The 19,045-nt window shown below is 36.1% G+C and overlaps 1 protein-coding gene across 23 annotated transcripts in view; it reads right to left on the bottom strand.

Annotated features, from left to right (window-relative positions):
* The window catches only part of Sox5 (SRY-box transcription factor 5), a 922,227-nt gene that overhangs the window by 333,002 nt on the left and 570,180 nt on the right, over positions 1–19,045 (bottom strand). The window lies entirely within an intron of this gene.

Raw genomic sequence — 19,045 nt, 5'->3', positions numbered from 1 at the left:
GTGTCATTGCCCTGGGTACACAAGCAGTATAAGGAAATCAGAAACTCTAAGTGTGGCTTACATTGATACCAGGTGTTTTGAAGGGCCATCTGAAGGCGTTCAGGAAAAAAACAAAGCGAGTATGACATTTGACCAGAAAAACCTATCACAAACATGAGAGAGTTCTTTTTAAAGAGGGCTGGGTTTGATTGTTTGATCATCTCAGCTGCTCAGGAGGTGGAGACAGGGTGATCGTGGTGGAAGCCAGCCTGGGGAACAATGTGAGACCCTATCTGAAAAACACTAAATACAAAAGGAACTGGTAGAGTATCTGACTAACAAATGTGAGGCCTTAAGTTCAACCCTAGTACAAAATCAAATAAAAGAAAACATCACCAACAGCAATAACAACAATTTTTTAAAAAGCTACTTAAAATTTTCTTTTTAACCTGTGCCACGACTGAGCTATGGAAACAGTTGATTCATTCTATTTTACTATAAATTTTAATCAATAATTTGGGCCACTCCCCAAATACATTGTTCACCTTTTGAAAACACTTTATACTTCTAAGAAAATGTTTTAAAACAAAGGAATAGAAGCACAAACACTCTAAGAGAAAACAATTGAGATAGAATGCTCCATCAATCATTTGGCACAAGGAAATCGATAGAAAATGTGCACTTCCAGGTAGATTTCTGCTGGCTATCACCAAACAAACAGACTAAAATAATAGCTGCTTCACAGCGGAGTGATGTCGAGATAGTTTAAACACCACCAATTACTTGCCATATGGACTGTATAGCCTCAGCTCATGGAGTATTTAAAAACTATTCAGAATTAATAAGCACTGTTGTCAGTGTGCTGTCAAGAAATGGAAGCCCTCATTCATATTTTGGAGGAGATGTGGGTAAATATAAGAAACAGTAAATAACTATAATCTAAAGGAAATTAATACTTCAATGTCAGGAATATTGTTTTAATTGCAAACACTGAGTAATATATATTTTATAATAAATAATCAAGGCAGCCTTTCACCCTTGGAAACCTGCAGAGCATTGTCAACTTCTGTATTATTGGAATTCCCAGTTTGGTGTTGTGGGCATCAATCCAAGAACCACCACTAAAATTCACATCTTAAACCAACATGTCTAGTGGATTTCTGCTTACATGATTTCTACCAGAGATTTTTTACATATCCAGAAAAAGGAATAACCTTTCCATTTTTACACATGCATCTCTCTTGCTGTACACAGCACACAGAGCTCACTGTGCAGATCAGAGAAAAGTTGCTGAAAGGCCATCGTGCTGTAGCCAAAATATTTGTGGATTTCTTTTGCTCAGGACAGAACCTAAGCTGTTCATTGGCTGTCCACTATATTCCAGGTGCCATATATTGTGAAGGTTAGTGCATAAAAGAATAAGTAGAATGCTATGTAATATGCCACAGACTTACAAATAAAGGTGAGAGATTAAAATGAGAGTTAAGAGCATAGGAGAGCTTGCTTGCTTCAGGAGGTGCTGGGCTCCACCCCATTAAGTATCTAAACAGAAAACAGATGGTTTATCTGAAATGCTGTGTAGAGCATTCCTACAAAAGGTTAGATAGTTGGCTATTATAGTTTCTTTTAATGTTGAGATTTTAGCCCTCTTTTAAAAAGGGGTATGACTTTCTAATATTCTTATTATCGTGTATGTTGACATGATGAACACAATTGGAATGTTATAACATTTAATGGGTCTAAGATGAAAGAACAAAATGTTACCAAATGGGAATTGCAATAGATAAGTTTCATGAGGACCAATCAACTGGACACTAACTATATAAGTGTGGAGAAGTCTTCACAACATGGAAACTGATTATGTGAATATTCCACATCCTACAGTCCGTACCCATTCATTTTTAATGAGACTACAAGAGCTGGTAGTAAGCTTATAAGCATGAGAGTCTCACACTGGTGGAATATTCCAGATGCTTAATCTTCCCTCATTCTTCCTCCAAGACTTAGTGTACACTTATACTGAATACCTGAGTGTATTATATGCATGGTTTATGCCTAGTAATAATACAATTCTAATATTTGCCTTGACTCTTTTTTAACCATTCCCTAATGAATTTTTAGGGTCTTTTATCTGGAATTTTTTTCCTTACTCCAAGTATTTTAAAGGATATGGCTTCTAGACATTTCTAATTTGGGTAACAAATTAGAAACTCAAATTAGAAACTGCTCAAGCAGTTTGAGCAGCCTCTTTTTTCCCCACTAAGTGTCATGTACTCTTTATAAAGAAGGCTGGACGGTACGTCATAAATTACTAGTTAAAACACCTGAAGTTTTCATCACCAAAATCATGGATCACCTAAAAGCAACACTAAAAAAATTTTCCCCAACAACACATTGCAGGTAATATACCTGATTCTTGATTTGCTAATTGCATTTCTAAGTGCAGGGGTTGGCTTATTTTAAAGTTCTGTTATATTTGTCCATACTTTTCAAATACTTTACCTGCCTGTATTTCAGGGACTCTTGTACAATAACAATGTGAGAATTTACACTGACACTCAGGATGCAGTGCAGGTAACCACCAAATTCCTGAGACTGAAAGATACTAGACTATAATGTCTGCGAGCACAGAGATGAGTGAGTAAATGCCTTGCAGTGTGGGTGCCAGTGACAGGCACAATGCAGACAACTGAGCATGTGCTCAGTCACCAACCAGAGTGGCTCCTGTGACCCGACTTGCCTCACACTCTTCTCGTTGCTACTTCAAGCTAGACAACTCATCCAAATATATAGAAAAAACAAAAATCTGTATTTTTGTAATGAGAAATTTCCAGATTTTTCTCTTTTAACACAGGGTCTTGCTTGATAGCCCAGTCTGGCCTCAAATTTGTGAGGGCTGGAAATATATGTGTACATTACTACACAAGGCTTTTTCCAGTTGTTTAATGTTACTATAATCAAAAAATAGTTAGATTTGACTCAGGTAGAACATCTGATATTAGGACTATCCTATAACACCTCAATATTTGTGGCCATTTCGTCCATAGTTCCATCACTTAAATATGGCAATGAAATGTAGTAAGACTTATTTAGCACCTAACAAAACCCACTAAGTGAGATGTATCTCTTAATCTATTGATCTCATTTCCTTCCTACTCATCTCAGCTATATGACAATCCTGCCAGTAGGCACTGTACCTATCTCTATTTATGTCTGAGGAATCTTAGGTGCAGTATGAAAGTTTCGAGTGACCTCCATCAGCTCCTACAGCCAGTAGGTGACAGGGAAGGATTTGATCTTGACCCTTTGCCACTGCCCATGCTCGTACCTACCATACTGCTTCTAGTGCACATTTCTGATTCTATGCCTTAAGTATAAAAGCTATCTTCTGCAAAAATCAAAATGTAGCAAAAGATGACATATCTTCTGGCAAATATACTTGTACTACTTAAGATATAAGTAAGACAATCTGGAAAATACAATCTAGACTCTAAAATGGTGAGATGGAGAGATTTTTAAATGATTTAGACAGTTTATTGGAGTATTTAACACTAAAATTGTTACAGAAAGTCCAGCAGACAAGATTAGTGGACCCTGTTATATATCTAATCTATATTCTGTAGCCAAATATCAACATTAATTCAATCTGCATTTTTGTCTAAAACCTATTCACTTGTGACACATTTTCTTATGGGAGATGAATCTCATTTCCGCTGGACAGAAAAAAAAGTATTGAGTTCATTTAGCTCACTGGTAGAGCATTTTTGCCAAGCATGCACAAGGCTCTGAGTTCAACAGAAAATTTATAACACAAGTAAAATTATTTTGAAAAGCAAGAGAAAAGAATCTGGTTTTGAAGGTTTGCCTTTTGCTTAATTTTAATTTACCTGAAATATCATTTCCTAATTCTCAGATGTTGATTGCATCTCACTTGGAGCTAATTTTCCACACATTTCAGGTAGAACACAAGCTTTAAGACGGCCTATTTTAGTATTTAATGTCACCTGGTATCTAGCCAGAGAACTACCTATAACAGAAGTCACAGCACAGTCTAAGACATTTCTGCTTCAGCCATGTCGTTCCCATTCTCACCTAGGCCTAGCTGAAGACAAATCACAATTTTCCCTCAGGTTAAAAATGCACTGGAAGTAAATCATCTTGACTTTGCTTCCACAAATGAAGAGCAAGAAGAAACAGTGGGAACTGCCCTGGCTTGACCCAAGGACCCTCCCTCAAGAGGTGTCTCTGCCTGGAAATACCAGTGAGGGAGAGACCTACGGATCCACCCTTCATGAAGTGTAAGTGGAGAGAGGACTATGTTAGGAAGAAATTTTGAAAAATCTTGCCTATTATCAAATTTTCCATAGTAAATTTATTTAAGGGCCCAAAATAAGCAGTTTGTATAAGTCACAACAGCACTCAAAACTAAAGTTTCCTGATCAACAGAAACTAAGCAATGTTGATAATGGCTAATGACAATTATTGTGTGAATGATATTTTAAATTTGATCATGGATAACTAGGTAGAGATAACTACTTTGACTGGTAACTCTATGAGGTCAGAGGCCCTGTATGTTTTCTTCACTTTTGTATACCTTGTAAGAGTGTCTGGTACATTTAAAATACTTGAGCTACTCTCCAAATACCTAAAACAATTACTTATATAACTTGAAAAAATTTCTGGTATATACTCCATCTACCTAACACATTCTTTCAAAGTGAACCTAAGTTAAAATGGGCTCTGTGTAGTCAAGAAAGCCTAATAAAGGAGCACAAAACAATCAAGAGGAACAGGGCATCAATCAGAGGAGGTCTGACCATGATTAAATAAGAGCATTTCAAAAAACCTCAAATTTCCGTTCATAAGTAGAATTCAAAGCAGCTGTTCAGCACTAGCACAATGTCTGCCCTAAGAATTAGAAAGAAAATTATGGCAGCAGAGAAACTATTGCTCTAAGACCTCAAAGTTGATATGACCTTTAAAAAAAAAAGGAAAAATCCAAAGGGACAATTTTACATTTTTCATATTGTACCACAGACCAAAAAAAAATTTTTAAAAATAGAATTCCAATGTCAGGGCCACTGTTTTTTAACAAGAAGCTGAGGTGTTTCCCTTAGAAGCAAAGGTCTTAGGGGACATGTCTGTCACAGCAGTTATTTTCTGTTTCACTTGTTGGCAAACTTACATTTCAAAACAACAACAAAAACGAGCCTCCCCAGCTCCCTGTAAACCAAGGGGGTAGAAACAAAAAATATTTCAAAGCAAGAAAGCAAACAGACTGTGAGGACTGAAACTCAGACCAAAGGCATCTGCTCTCCAACTCACACTCCCCACAGCCGCCCAGCCTCCTTGCAATCTCGCAGATTTTCCTAAGAGATGTTGCCATTTTAGCTTTGTTTTTCCCTAAGTTCTGGCAATGCCCATCACTGCAGACAAGGCAGCAGAACCACGAGCAGGATCCAAACCGGAAAAGAGAAAAGCTGTTCTGTCTTTTCTTCCCCACCACTCCATTACTAATTCATTTTTTCCAATGTAAAACTCTCATGCTATCCAACACGGCAGTCACTAACTTCCAGCATACAACAATTATTTCAATGAATAGAGAAATGATTGTTGTCTGCAGGGCTAAAAGATAAGCTTCTTGAATCACTGCACAAGTTCCTCCTGGGCTCTCACTTTTTTTGACGGAGGAGTAATAATATAAATCAGCTAGTGTGTTCCTCCTTCAAAAAAAAAAACCAAAGCCATCTTTGTTTTCACTTCTAGTATACCTCCTCCTGAATCCCACTCAGTGTGGTGGTTGCCAACATAACTTCCTGTTCAGCCTTGACTAAAAAAGAAAACGAAAATAAGAGGGGAAGAAGAGAACAAAATATCTAATGTCTGCCACCATTGATTATTGGTATGTCATATACAATGCAAGGCCATTACTAGAGGTCTTAAGAAATACTAACCTTGAAATTCAACCCACAAACAGAGCTTATATTTGTCCCCTTGAAATTCAGAATTAACAGACTACAAAATAAACCCAGGGTTTGTGTCAAGAAAAATATCTCTATTTGTATGAGTACAAGGAGAAGAGCAGGAAATCCGCCTGCATTCATGGGTCACTTGTGCCTTACAAATATTTCTATGATTTACTATATTTTGCTTCACATGCATAGTTGAAGTTGAAACCAGTCTTGAGATGATAATATTACAAAGAAAATGAGATCCTATAGATAAATGGTTTCCATAACATTCATATATAACATTTGTCACAGATATTCTACATTAAAAATAAGTTCAAGAACCATCATATTTCACCAAGTTTGAGCATTCAATTCATTTCCATAAATATTTCTGTCTGTTGGTATTGTTTGGCATGGGGAAGTGAAGATTAATGATCTTTGTTAGGCACTCACAATCTGGTCACACCTCAATTTGGCCAGCAGGAAATACTGTTAAGGACACTATGAGAAGTGAAGGGAAGATCCTACAGAAGTCACAGGGGGACACGACTCTCAGCCACAGGAGTCTTTCTAAAGGATGATGTTATATCAGCTGAGGTTTTGATGCTAAATCAAAAGCAAATCAGTGCTCAGTGTAAACAAAGAATTGAAAGAAACCTAAAGTGATATAGAATGACCAGTGGACAGGGGCACTGGTAGGAATGGGAGAACAAAATAGCCAGAATAATGGCCAGGTAAAGAGCCAGGGGTGAGATTAAGGTCTGATTGTTCACTGTGCAGCATTTCAACTCCAAGAACAGGCCTAGCACTGGCGCATGACAATACTGGTAGCAATTTAGACTTATCTGATGTTGTTACATTAAGCAGTGTTGCCCCAAAAGATACATTATCATAAGCCTCATGATGAAATCCCTGATCCAAGATCAAAAACAGTACTTTCTCGAGGTCCACAGAGTAACAGCCCATCATAGAGTTGGGGTCCTCCATAGCTTGAACCCAGCCACGGAAGACGCTTGCCATATGCAAAGTTGCTCGTGATCACATGGCATGATTGATGTGGCTGATCCTTCAACCCTAGGCCAGGCACTCCAAAATTCTACGGAACCACCAAAAGACCTTCAGTCTTGAAAATTTGAATTTATTTTTCCTTTCTTTGGGTACCTACCATAGGTGATAATGTGACGCAGTCTTGTGATATTTACATAAACCATCCTATCATTCAAATGAAAGATGCTGAAGGAAGATTTGGGTCACTCTTTTCCATAAATGCTGCCTAAAATGGTTTTGAATTTAGGAAATAATTTAACAAATACTTATGGAATTCTACCAAGGTAAAATACTAGACATATTTTCATTTTGCTAAAGTGATCTTAAAAATGTATGAACATTAGAGAAATACCAAAATGTCCTATGAATTTAACATCAGAGATTAAATGACATGAAAAGTGTCATATCATTACTTCATTCATATTTGACATGTTAAGTAGTCACTGCTTCCTTGGCTGGTACATACAATATAGTAATTCTTCCTGAATGTTTTTACAGTCCCAGGACCAGACTCTAACATCAGAAAATAATACAACATGTCAAGGCATAATAAAATATTTGAAGCTAAATTTACAAAAGCCTTATATATGCTTACAAATTAAGGTGAAATATTAGTGAAAAGCAGCAAACATGCAGTCTTATAATGATTTTTCTCTCTAACATTTTTTATAATTGTTTTTAAAGGATAAAAACAAATGGTTGTTTGCTAAAATGTTAAATATAAAGAGAAAAAACTTTGAATATAAATGGATTACAGGAATTCACAGAATGAATACAGCAGGGAGATTAGCTGGTTTTTGCATTTTCTTTTCCATGTATCATGCCAATAAATTATCACAAATACTTATCAAATATGTTATCATATTGGATATAATAATCATTATCAATATAATTATATCATAGCACTGTAATGTCTTCATAATGTAGCCACAAACCACAATTATGACCTCACACATCAGTACAATGCCTTGGTTCTCTGTTATAGGCCGAATTCAATGGAATTTCTCTCAAACATCAAGAAAAAAATACATATAATCCCTTGATATTCTTATGTGTGCCATACTAGAATTAATTTAATGAGCAGAGTTTTCAGTAATGAGTGAGTGGCATATCAGTGTGATTTTTAACATCTTACTAGTACTCAAATTGTAATAAGTGGCTTATACTTGGCCTCTGACATCATCTCCTTGTTACACTGCTCTCTTATATAACAAACAAACAAACAAAAAAACCCTTACATGCAATTTTGGAAGCTAACTGATAATTCAGTGGATACATGCTGGAAAAAGTATTTTCCTTTGAGAATTCAAAATCAAGTTAGCTATGAAGATGAACAGTAGGTATAAAAGGTGAGTACTTATCTATGTAGGATGGCTGTTGTTACAGGGCCATCTTTACATTGTTATAACCCTGCTATCGTATTTCAAAATGAATGTTCTATGTGACAAAAGGTCTTCCCAAAAGAAATGTGCTTCAAACTCCATAACATTCTTGAGGAAGTGAGGTGAAGCTTGTTTGATTATCTTGGGTTTTTTTCTCCTATAAATAAGATTATCTTGGAAACAAACTGCATAAATTTTTCTTGTATATGTTGCTTTGATAATGTTTTATGTACATTTTACTTCATTTAATCCTGACAACTTGGAGTATAATTAAAGATGAAAATTAAAAAAGCTCAGAAGGGAATGTAGGTGGCACCAATCAATTAGAATCAATATTGGCCATCAACAACCAACACAGCCTCCTGATTACAGCAGCTGAACATCAGCCCTTCATGCCACCGTAAGACAAACTCAGCATAGAAAGTCACCTGCTGGATCTCCACAATGGATGCAGGACCTCCATGATGACACTAGCATGGCTTGACATTACAATTAATAATCACCTCACATTGATCTGCTGTGATCTACTATAAATCCAGAGTGGCAGTCCTCACCTCACACGCATAGAATATCTTCATACAGGTATTTCAGTTTTGTATTTTATGGTGCATCTTCCAAAAGGTGAATGCCTTTTGTAAGAAGAAAGTATCTCTTCAAATAGATTAGGGAAAGCTACCTTAAGCAAATGATCATTCTTTTTCTTACTCACACAGCCTAAAACATTCACTGCTAAGAAAGAAAAAAGTGAGCTGTGTTTTTCAAGCAAGAGATCATCTACACATGGAAAGAGTAGAAATTACAAAGATAAAATAACTGACCAACTCTACTTCAGTCTACTTCTAATCTCTGTGCCAGTGGAGACAAATGAACTTACAGATTATATATAACCAAATATATCAGCACCCTGTTCTTTTTTCCCTACAGCACTTTGTTCATTTTTTAAAAGCATTATTACATACATTTCTGTCCTAAAAAAGACACATCATTTTGATGATCAATTTGGTTAAGGTGGGTGGTGAGTTCTACTTGTCAGGTGATAATGACCTACATGGGAAAAGTCTCCAGAAGAACAATTCTCAAAAATTTGAACTGGAAAGTTCATCTACTTTGGGGGAGTGAAATACCAAAAGCCCATTCCCAAGAGGAAGTAAAATCCAGCTGCACTGGTTAATAGGATAAAACACTTTTGGTTTATGACAGAAAAGACTTCACAGTTCTTATCTATTACCTTCATTATTTAAAAAAATGAAAAAGAGGAGGAGCTAGATCATACAAATCAAAACAAAATTAGAATAATTAATGTGAGATCCTCATTTTTAAAAGCAGATAGTCCTTGCTTTGCTTTTCCAAAAAAGACTGTAGTCTGAAGTATAGGTGTGAACTCGATCCAAAATCCTTATAAATTAGCAAACTTCTATTTCACTGTCTCTAACAATGACAAAAATTACTGAAATTTGCCTCAGATAAGGTACATGACCTTTCTTGGGGAGTTCTTCAGCTCCATTTCTGAGAGAAAGAAGGGTTTTCCTTTCCACTGTCAGTGTATCACTTCTGCGAAGAACTCATGGCATCCTACTAACGGCATTTCTTTTTGTTTTCCTTCACTCTGTCTCCAAGTTGGCATTCATGCTTTTTCTCCCCTGTCCCCTTTATTTCTCTCTCTCCCTCCCTCTCTGACTTTATATACTATGCATACATGAGTACATACATACAAATAAGTAAGGCCAAAGGACCCAAGACCTGAGACACTGTACTTTCCATAATTAATGGAAAAAACTTGGCCCCATTAAAATGATGATCATGGAAAATGGTTAATTTTCTTGTTTACTTCACAGGCTTTGTAATACCAACAAATCACTCTCCACCATAATTTAAGGATAAGTTACTCCATATATATCTGTTCCAAAGTGAAAAACTATAATATTAAAAACCTATCTTTATGAAGTATGTAAGACAGTACTTCTGCTTCATCTCATTTTGTCTTTAAGAACCACCGATGGTCTGGTCTGAGTTATACTTTAAAGGGCGTGAGTCTATCCAAACTCTATTTATACCTTTTAGTGTGTTGACATGTGTTTCACAGCTCACATACGAGCTAACAAACTCACAAAGATGCTCACCTTGAAAATCATTTGTGTCCAAGGGTCATTACATTTCCTAGAACCCCAAAGATTTAGCATCCATTAGATGGTTATGGAGTAGACTTCCAAGCCATGAGAGCAATAGGAGAGGACAGAACCAGGGCATCCAACAGTCATGGAGTTTCCCTGTGAAAATCTGTTGGGCAAATGAGGGAGAACACTGGCTTGCAGCATAACTCCCAGGAGAGTCAGGGTCACAAAACCCAATGCAAGCAGAACAGCCCAGAGAAAATAAAAAGCAAAAGCCAAGAAGTCCGAACAAGGCCAGGAACCAGGAAAAATATAACACTGGCAGTGCATCCACGAAGCCAAAAAAATCAAGATCGCAGGGATCCAATATCTATTAGCAGAGGCCCTTTTCAGGCAGAAAAGCGAGTTTTTTCTTTCTGGCCTTAATGGAGCTTGGTACTCGTGTGTGGCCAAGGAATTTTATGGGAACTGACAAGTCACACTTTAACTGAAATAGAACTCTTGAATATGAAAGCCCAACAGTCTGACATTGAGTAGAGGCATGAAGCTTTTTGCCTGTACTATTTCTATGTGAAAGCCTATGAAAGTAATTGTACGTGTGTATATTCATCCTCACATTGATAGGTAAAGCATAGAAAGGCATACTTTTATTTAATATAAAATAGAATAAAAACCTTTTCCTGAATTTTTTATTATTCAATCCATATACAAAATGGTCTTTTTTTTTTAATTGGGAATTGATCCAGGACCTTATGCTCGCTACACAGCACTCGACCACTTCAGACATGCCCCCAATCCTTTCGTAGTTATTTTGCTTTTAAGAATAGAGACCTGCTGGTAAATGGATGGAATTGGAGAACATCATTCTGAGTGAGGTTAGCCTGGCCCAAAAGACCAAAAATCGTATGTTCTCCCTCATATGCGGACATTAGATCAAGGGCAAACACAACAAGGGGATTGGACTATGAGCACATGATAAAAGCGAGAGCACACAAGGGAGGGGTGAGGATAGGTAAGACACCTAAAAAACTAGCTAGCATTTGTTGCCCTTAACGCAGAGAAACTAAAGGAGATACCTTAAAGCAACTGAGGCCAATAGGAAAAGGGGAACAGGTACTAGAGAAAAGGTTAGATCAAAAAGAATTAACCTAGAAGGTAACACCCACGCACAGGAAATTAATGTGAGTCAATGCCCTGTACAGCTATCCTCATCTCAACCAGCAAAACCCCTTGTTCCTTCCTATTATTGCTTATACTCTCTCTACAACAAAATTAGAGATAAAGGCAAAATAGTTTCTGCTGGGTATTGAGGGGGGGGAGCGGGAGGGGGTGGAGTGGGTGGTAAGGGAGGGGGTGGGGGCAGGGGGGAGAAATGAACCAAGCCTTGTATGCACATATGAATAATAAAAGAAAAATGAAAAAAATAAAAATAAATAAATAAATAAAAATTAAAAAAAAAAAACATTCTAAAAAAAAAAAAAAAAGAATAGAGACCTGGCTACCTTTGCCCCGGCTAGCCTTGAATGTGTAATCCTCCTGCCTCTGTCTCCTGAGTAGCTGGGATTACAGACATGTGCCACCAGGTTGGCCAAAATGATCATGTATAAATAAGGCAATTAATGTTGGTTGCTCTCAGGTAGAATAATGGTACCACTTTCATCTTCCTGGCTTCTAATTTTTTTAAAGAAAATTCAATTATATTTTTGGCAATGATCTTTAAGCAGGCTCAGTCTTAGAGTTACTCAAAGGAGAAGGCAATAGCTAATAGTAAAAATATGCACCCTTAAATCAGAAGCCTGCCATAGATGTCTTCATTCCCATTACCCACTACTACCTTAAAACTATCTATATGTAATCAGTTGTGTGTGATTAACTTATGGCATATATATATAATTACTAACAAATTATAATATTCAAAAACAAATTATAATAAATTGTCACTCTTTGAGTAATTTTTTTTTAAATGTGACTTCCAACCAGCAAAATAACAGCATAAAAAGATCAATAGTAAAAATTTAGTAGTACAGTATTTCAAATGCATTTCCAAATTCAAAATGGAGCAATTGGCAAAGAAGTTGTATTATTCCATGTAGCACAACTCCTTAAATAACAGCAGCCCATTACCTCCCAAACATAACTTAGTCCAACATTAAAACTGGTAAAAGCAACAGGATGACGTAAAGTCTGAAATTATATAACTATGTAGAAACAAAGTTACTTATTGGACAATGATGTATATGAAAAACAAAACAAGGAAATTGTCAGAGGAGAGACTATTAACAAGAATAATGTCTCATTTATCCCCTATTACTACATTTTTTGCCTAATAAAAAATTCTATATTGTGAGCTGAATAATATTGGATAGTCAATTAAATTCAGGAGTCCTCAAAGCATGAATCAAAGTTCACATTTCATGGGACTGGTCTTTATCTGAACATTTGACAGTAAATATCTAAATATCTATAGAAAGAAATGAATCATTTGCTAATAAGATTATTCAATCTCACAGAGAAAGAAAAGAAGTCATTTCTCTAAAATACCTACAAAATCCAACTGATGATAAGTAAGGTCACAAAAGAGAATATAATCAATAGCATATATCAGAATAATTACAATCTATACAATTCTCAAATGTTATGAACACTCAGGTTTTTACCTGAGACTATATACTACATTAGAAAACAATCTTTAAGATTACTATTTTTGAGACCTAACATAACATGACAGCTTGTATTGAGCCAACAAAAAACGTTATATTTAGTAATTTTTCAGTTAAAAAAAAGCTTTGACGTTTATCATACTCCATCAACCAACAGGATAATATCAACATAACAGTTTAATTGAAGCAAATCATTCCCTAGCATTCCCATTTAAGAACAGCCAGAACCAGCAGGCTGCTGGAAACCCAGGCTTCGCTATACTTTCTGTACTCATCCTCACCCTGACCACACACCTCTCCTTTCAACTAAAACCCCTCATCTCGAGTTCCCTCCCTCACTCCTCACAGACCTTAGTGGAATGAAGGACTTAAAAATAAGTAAACAACCAGTAAACGCAACTATGTCAGTCAGTCATGTGGGGAGAAGGGCCACATGCAGAGAGAATGGCTGAGTTGTTCCCACTGGTAAAACAGACTATGTTCCAGAAACTTTCCAAGAACATTAGTGGAATCCTTCAATGCAGCAATTTGGCTGGGATATTTTTTCTGCTTTCACAAAACGCCATTTTTTTAACACACCAAGAAAAAAATAAATATGTCCGGCTTGATATCTTGACTTCTGAAGATCATACCCATGTAAAACTGCTAAAGAAAGCTCTGTGACCATTTATAAGGGCAGGAGAATGAAAGCTGAAGAAAATTTGCATCAGAGGATCAGAGCAAAGTGACAGCGAAGAAATAAATGAAAGTGTTAAGAATCCTCTCATGTGGTTATATTGCTATCCCAACTTACTACAAGCTGAATCCTCTGTCAATAGAGCTAGCATTCACTGAGTACTGATGCTCTGAGTTGTCATAATCATTCCTTTTAAACTGCAAATGAACACTATGAAGGAGGGATTGGTATCATTGACACATCACAAATGAGTAAACTGAGGCAGACATGGAGAGGTTAAGCAGGTTACTCAAGGGAATCCATCTTCCAAATGGTGGAGGCAGATTGTACATGAGACAATCTTACACTAGAGCCTGTGCTCCTGGACCATACACCGGCTAAGGAGTGGAAAATTTCCACCAGCACCCTCAATTCCTGCATCCTGACACGGGCCTGGGATTAGCTCTCCTTGTGCTCTCCTGTTACACTCTACTTATGTCCCTCCTCACGCACTTACCTTTATTGCAATTGCATGCTTAATTCTCTCCCCCCTTATCAGACTATAAGCTTGATGAAGACAAAAGCCATTATATGTCTTTTTCATCACTAAATCTGTAGAAGCTAGCACAGCCTGGCACTCTCAAAGCATTCAATAAATATTTCATGATGAAATACATAAACATCTTGCTCCAACTTTAGAGTCCATTCTAGTTCCCACGTGGCATTCAGGAATCCCTACCAGTTATTGCAAATATTGACAAATCACCATCAATAATAACAGCTAATATTTCTTCAGTGCTTATGACACCCTTGGGCCAATTTTAAACTCTTTACATTCATTCAATTACTTAATAGCCACAAAAATCATTACACACACGAGGAAAAGGGATTTCAGAGAAGTTAGGTAAGCAGCACAATAGCACACAGCAAGTAAAACGTGCAGACAGGATCTCAACTCAGGCATCTGACTCCAGACCCTATGGTGTTAACTGCCTCTAAATAGAGCTCAGGCAGCTTTCTGATTTCAAATTCTGTCTCTTAAATGACAAGCAAAAAAATAAAATAAAACAAAACAAAAAACCAAAGTCTCCTTGAGTCCTGTACACCAAAGACTGAATTGGTAGGTACCCACTTCTGACAGATCTAATATGATCTTAAGTGATAGAAAAAAGTACAATGGTCCAGTACTGGTTTTAAAGTCCCTGTATGCAACCCAAATCTAATCACAAGAACACACTGACACAAATTCAAATTGAGAGACAGTGTATGGGAAAAGAGGCCTGGACTCTTAAAAAAATTAATGTCAATATCAAGACAAAAAGATTGCAGGGTGTTATTTTCAATTTCTGGCTGCTGAGAGAGACATGTTAGCTAAACACAAACCTGAAACTTGAGTTAATTCTTGATTTTTAAAAAAAGTTATTAAAGTCAATATATTAAAAAATTTGGACATGGACTGTATGTCAAATACAACGACAGTATGGATGTTAACTTCTTTTGATCCTAATAGTATGGTATCTATGTGGAAGAATGTCCCATTTTTATGGGTATTAGCATGTAACTTACTTTCAAATGATTCAGGAAAAATAGAAAGCAAATGGGTAAAGATTAACAGTGAAAGAGTATTGCTCCTTATACCAATCTTTCAATGTTTCTGTACATTTGGAGTTTTTTGAAATATAAAAGGGACAAAAAAGAAGAAGAGTTCTGTATCTGAATGGTGAGGTGATTTTAGTTGAACAGGATTTTTTTAAAGTATAGCAAATGTAAAATAAAATATATTCTGAGCTGATAAATTAAGATTTGTCACCATGATCTGTAAGTGCTTAAATGTTGTCGTAAACAGCAGTTCTGAAGTAATTATGCCTAAATCAAAGGCATCAGTTTTGAAGAAAAATTTTAGCTTGTGAATGTAAAACTAAAACTTTCTTTTTTTTTTTTTTGAACTGGGATTTGAACTGCTAGCTAGGCATGTGCTCTACCACTTGAGCCACTCTGCCAGCCGTAAAAAGCTGCAGTGTTTTAAAGGACACTCTCATACTGATAAAGTGATAAATGGTGAAATGTGTTTTCATTACTCATTTTTCCTGCATTAGCCACCCCTGCCCACTGCTTTAATTCAGTCATGTGGACCTTCGCCTGACTATTCACATAATAGATATTCATTAGATATTTAAAATGAATAAATTAAGATGAGGTGCTTCTTAGTCCACATCACTCTTTAATGTTAGATGTGCAGCTAAATCATGAGAAAGCATACAAAATTTCTTTATCTGCTAAGTAATTCATTTAGCGAAGTTAGGATAACTTTTAAAGTCAAGTCAATGCGGAGGGTCCAAAAAGAAATACAGTCAAAATCTGCAGAAATAACTTGTTTATCAGACTGCGTAGTGAATAGCAGAAAGTTTCAATATGCTTCAAAGGAGGGTAACTCCTGCTCTGCTGCATATGCCTAGCTCTAGGGTCCCACGGGGGTGATCATCAGGTACTTCTTGCTTTGTCTCTATGGGCTCCTAAACCTGGAGTCAATTTAAGGACAGAGGTGGGAGGGCCCTCAAATCTAGGCAAGATCACAACTCAGTCAAGAACTGATTGTTCCTCATCTCCTAGCAACAGCCTGGATGGAACAACTGTTATTTAAAGGAGGTAGTTTAAGGGACATGTTAGCCTTTTCTTAGATCTCTGCCTGTATCTTTTCACCAAGAAATCTACATACCTGGCAAACATTAGTCCGGCTACTTATAGAAATGCCTTCTTTTATTAAGTTAGGTATCATTCAGTATTCTTTCTCTTGTCTGGTCTTTACTAAAAATGGTAATGTGAAGAATGCCTCTGAATCTTTAATACTTTGTTTAAAGATGAATTAAGGATGTATAAAATAAATCATGCCTTTAGACATCAGGGCCCCCAAGAAACAATTGTTGATTGCTGATAAAACTGTGAGGTTTTTTTCAAAGAAATCAATAGCACAGTATGACTCAGAAAACTCAGGACTATTCTTACCCAAGTTTTTAGTTTTATGAATAATTCTTCTATTTTATTATACACACATACATATAAAATATTCATGCCACAGATTAATTTATATCTTATACATATATAATATTATGCAGGTAAATATACAACCATATATATGATCTATATATGTGCATATATATGTATTTCTCTATACATAAAAATATGAGCTATATATATGTAGAATGTGTATACTGTAATAATATATTTGTAATATAAGAACATGCACATATGCATAAATATATGTCTATTATAAAGTTTGTCATATCTATTTATGTCATAAATATCTATTTATGATATATGTGTAAAGTAGGTCATTATATGGCAAGAATATTTCATTTTAAAGATGCTTTTCATCTTTCAGGAAGCAGTTGAAGTTCTAATGAGAGTCGTACAAACCACTGTTTTCAAAATAAATACTCCCTATTTACGTATCAGTATGTAGTCAGTCCAATGCTACCTGCTATAATATGTGGAATACTCTTGGAACTCTTCCTGAATTATAAGTATCTATTTAAAAAATAATGTACATTCCTTCAGCATGTTAAGTCACATATACTTATTCAAGTGATCAAAGTAACCTATAAAATTGGGATTATGATCATCTCAAATTCACAAACAAGAAAATTAAGCCATGGAGAGAGCTTGTGTAAACTGCAAAGATCCCATAATTGACAAATGGACCTTGTGAACAAATTTTAGCAGTCTAGCTCCAGAGTCACCTATAATGTCAAAGTGAGATGTCCTCTCCTGAGTTAGGTATCAAAAATCAAGGAAAACACTGGTAGCTCAGGCCTTTATACCTTAAGAACAATACTGAACTATCAAGACCTTAAGCAGAGAGCATGGATGCATTAAGCATACAGTGAAGTACATCAATCTAATAGGAAAATCTTGTGATCTAATACCATGAAATTCATCTCTATCCCCAAGTGCCTCACTGCCCATGACCCTGCAATCATATCGCCAGTCATATTATTTCATTACCTTGTGATTGAATTTTCTACTCAAAATTACCACATCCCTCCCACTACCCAATAAAATCAGTATGTAATGCCCACAACTTAGAGCAAATGATAAATAGATTAATTATACTATTATCTGTCAATTTACCAAAAACTTTTCCATATTCATATCACCATGCAAGATGTGAACACTGACACACTGAACCAGCAAAAAGAGGTAAGTTTCTAAGCAAAGATAATTCCTTTCTATAAAGATATTTTCTCAGTAGATATTTCACTGTAAGGAACTTGAGAAAGAGATTCTGGAGAAATTTTACATAGTTAGACTTCCCCTAGTAGATGTTTCCATATATAATGTGAATTTGAAGTCAATGTCTCTTAAAAAACAGGCCTCAGTAGCCATTACTGAGAAGCCTTTCATATATGTATCCATATGTCTGTACCCACCACCTCGCATATCACCCCAAGCCATGAAGGAATTTATTCAGAAAAGGGAAATTAGAATTTTATATCACAATCATTGCATACCATTTATAATGTCTGCATTTCAAATATTTATTCAGCATCCAAAATAATGCCTGGCATAGTAGGCACTTAAATATATTCATTGAAAAAGAAATTTCTGCCTCTACAATAATTGATAAATTGTAAAGTTATGGAAGTACTTTGCTATCATGATCAATGCTGTGATATGAAAGTCAAGTAAGGGCTTTATGGCTGGGAGGGTAGCTCAGTGGTAGAGCACTTGCCTCCCATGTGTGAGGCAGTGGGTTGAGTAAAGGCTGTACAATTGGACTGTCTGGGTTTGTAATCCCCACCCTGCCACTTATTACTTATGAGAAATTAGGCAACTCTCTCTCTCTGTGTTTCATTTTCTTCATTTGTGAACTGGGGATAAAAAGTAAGATTGTTGTGAAGCTAGAGTGAGATAATGCCTGTAAAGCAATTTGTAGCCGTCTGGCACATAATAAGTTAAGTACATGCTGAATGTTAGCTCTGTCTTTACATCTATATTTATAAGTGCATCTCCATATGTATAGAGAAAGAGCTTGGATCACATCTTGTGGGTCAATTTAAGAAACTGTGTGCTGCTTCGGCTAAGATACAAAAACTGAAGGTATTCCTATCCAACCACAAGCTTCTTGCAGCCACAATGGAGAAATTAAAGCTAGACATGGCGGCATTTCAAAAAATAAATAGAGTTGCCCCTTCCAAACATGTAATCCCTAAAATAATCAATATGATTCTTAAGCAAGCATCTTCCTTTCCATTGTGACTTC

Source organism: Castor canadensis, chromosome 6, assembly GCF_047511655.1.
Source record: "Castor canadensis chromosome 6, mCasCan1.hap1v2, whole genome shotgun sequence".
Taxonomy (NCBI): Eukaryota; Metazoa; Chordata; class Mammalia; order Rodentia; family Castoridae; genus Castor; species Castor canadensis.
This window is presented reverse-complemented; position numbering and strand designations above follow the sequence as displayed.